Source organism: Salvelinus sp. IW2-2015, unplaced genomic scaffold (genome assembly GCF_002910315.2).
Source record: "Salvelinus sp. IW2-2015 unplaced genomic scaffold, ASM291031v2 Un_scaffold1386, whole genome shotgun sequence".
NCBI classification, from domain to species: Eukaryota; Metazoa; Chordata; class Actinopteri; order Salmoniformes; family Salmonidae; genus Salvelinus; species Salvelinus sp. IW2-2015.
The window spans coordinates 1,992-4,599 of NW_019942876.1; the positions used below are offsets into that span (position 1 = coordinate 1,992).

At 44.4% G+C, this 2,608-nt stretch overlaps 1 long non-coding RNA gene across 1 annotated transcript; it reads left to right on the forward strand.

The window, feature by feature from the left end:
- The first annotated feature begins 237 nt into the window (after positions 1 to 237).
- Positions 238 to 1,668, forward strand: LOC139024346 (uncharacterized). Its single transcript, XR_011475629.1, has 3 exons — positions 238 to 256; positions 418 to 464; positions 849 to 1,668. It is a non-coding gene; the product is annotated as an uncharacterized lncRNA (long non-coding RNA).
- The last annotated feature ends 940 nt before the right edge of the window (positions 1,669 to 2,608 follow it).

Genomic DNA, 2,608 nt, shown 5'->3' on the forward strand with positions numbered 1-2,608 from the left:
AAAAGGTTATACTGCCACTATTTTCACCACCAAAAGAATAATCAAGTGTGATTTTAATATGATTTGACTCTTTGCATGCTGTCAGGCTGTCTAGTCACAGAGGAAGGCTGTGCTTCTCTGGTCTCAGCTCTGAGGTCAAACCCCTCCACACGCTGAGAGAGCTGGACCTGAAGCTACAATCACCCAGGAGACTCAGGAGTCAGACTGCTCCTCTGCTGGACTGGAGGATCCACACTGGCCGACTGGAGAAACTCAAGTATGTAGAGGGTTTATGTCAATGTTCATATCAGACATGTTTGACTTATCAGGCTAGTTAGACAACAACGATTCGACCATGACACTTGGACAAGTTATTATGCTGTGTGTGTGTGTCTGTGATTCCTCAATGACTGTCTGTTATTCTGCTTACCTCTACAGTGTGGAACATGGTGGAGCGAACAGAATGAAACCTGGGATTAGAAAATGTGAGGGACTGCTGTGAGATATGACTAAGAATAAAGTCTTAATTCAAGTTAAGTCAAAGTCAAAGAGACCACATCATTACTTACTTGGTCATATTAAATATCAGCTGTAGTTCTACAGAAGCAGAAATTCAGAGGACACCAACCGTTTACAAAGAGTTGACTTTGAACAATGGTGTGTGTGTGTGTGTGTAATTAATGTGAATAAGTGTGTTTATACACCATACAGTATAACATATGATCATTTCAACGAAGTCTCAAGTTCACCTTAATTCTCCTTTTTGGATACTAGAAACATCTTCATTAAATGAATTAAGTGAAAAGTGAGTTAACATTCTAATGTGAATGATGATGATTTCTAATATTGTGTCTGGTTTCATCCATCAGATGTCTGTGATCTCACACTGGACCCAAACACAGTAGACAGACGCCTCTCTCTGTCTGAGGAGAACAGAAAGGTGACATGTAGGAGAGAGAGCAGCCGTATCCTGATCACCCAGAGAGATTTGAGGTCTTATAGACCAGGTTGCTGTGTAGAGAGGGTCTGACTGGCGCTGTTACTGGGAGGCAGAGTGGAGTGGGAGAGGGGCTGATATAGGAGTGACATATAAAGGAATCAACAGGAGAGGAAGGGTATAGGACTGTTGGCTTGGATGGAATGACAAGTCCTGGAGTCTGACCTGCTCTGACAACAGTTACTCTGCCTGGCACAATAAGAATCTCACTCTCATAGACGTCACCCCCTCCAGCTCCCACAGAGTAGGAGTGTATCTGGACTGGCCAGCCGGCACTCTGTCCTTCTATAGAGCCTCCTTTGACACACTGACCCACCTGATCACATTCACCTCCACATTCACTGAGCCCCTCTATCCAGGGTTTGGGGTTTATGTTGACTCCTCAGTGTCCCTGAAATAATAACCTGACACACACACACACTGGACACACACACACTCACACTGGACACACACACACACTCACACTGGACACACACACACACACACACACACACACACAGGACACACAAACATGCGTGTCTTCCTATAATTGTGACAATAACACCGTTAAAATACCAATGTGATCATTTGTTGTCTTTTATGTTGAATAACAAATTGTATAATTATATATGGACATACGCTCCATAGTTGTACAAGTATACAAGGATATATTGTACTTTTCATAATAAAACATAGTTGAAACAAGAAAAGCATGTTAATTGTGAAAACAGTTTGGTTATTGATGTTACGTTTCCTCTGTCAGGTTGACGTTAACCTGCGACTGGTTGAAACATGAAACTAATATGAAATGAAATACAAACAATTAAATATGTGGAATTGAATTAAAACAAATTGTACAACAGAGTGTTGTGATGCAGGGTCACTATAGCAACAGAATTCTCTCTCAGCCTGCTCTCTGCTCTCTCTGCTCCCTCTCTTCTCTCTCAGCCTGCTATCTGCTCTCTCTCTGCTATCTGCTCTCTCTCTGCTCTCTGCTCGCTCTGCTGTTATCTCTTTTCTCTCTCTCCCTCTGTTCTCTCTGCTCTATCTCTCTGCTCTCTCTCTTCTCTCTCAGCCTGCTATCTGCTCTCTCTCTCTCACTCTATGCTCTCTCATTCTCTCTTATTTCTCAGCCTGCTCTCTGCTCTCTATTGCTCTCTCTTCTCTGCCCTCTCTCTTCTCTATCTCTCACTCTCTGCTCTCTCCCTCCCTGCTCTCTCTCTCTCTGCTCTTCTCTCTCAGCCTGCTCTCTGTCTGCTCTGCTGTTCTCTCTTTTCTCTGCTTTCTCTCTGCTCTCACTCTGCTCTCTCACTCTCTCTGTTCTCTCTCTGCTCTCTCTCTGCCCTCTCTGTTCTCTCTCTCTGCTCTATCTACTCTCCATCTGCCCTCTGCTCTCTCTCTGCTTTTTCTATCTGCTCTCTGTCTCTCTCTCTGTTCTCTGCTCTCTCTCTCTGCTCTCACTTTTCTCTATGCTCTGCTCTCTCTCTCTCTGCTCTCGCTCTCGCTCTCTCTCTGCTCTCTCTTCTCTCTCAGCACTCTCTGTTCTCTCTCACTCTCTGCTGTCTCTCTCTGCTCTCTCTGCTGTCTCTCTCTGCTCTCGCTCTGCTCTCTCTTTTCTCTCTCTCTGCTCTCTCTTCTCTCTCAGCACTCTCT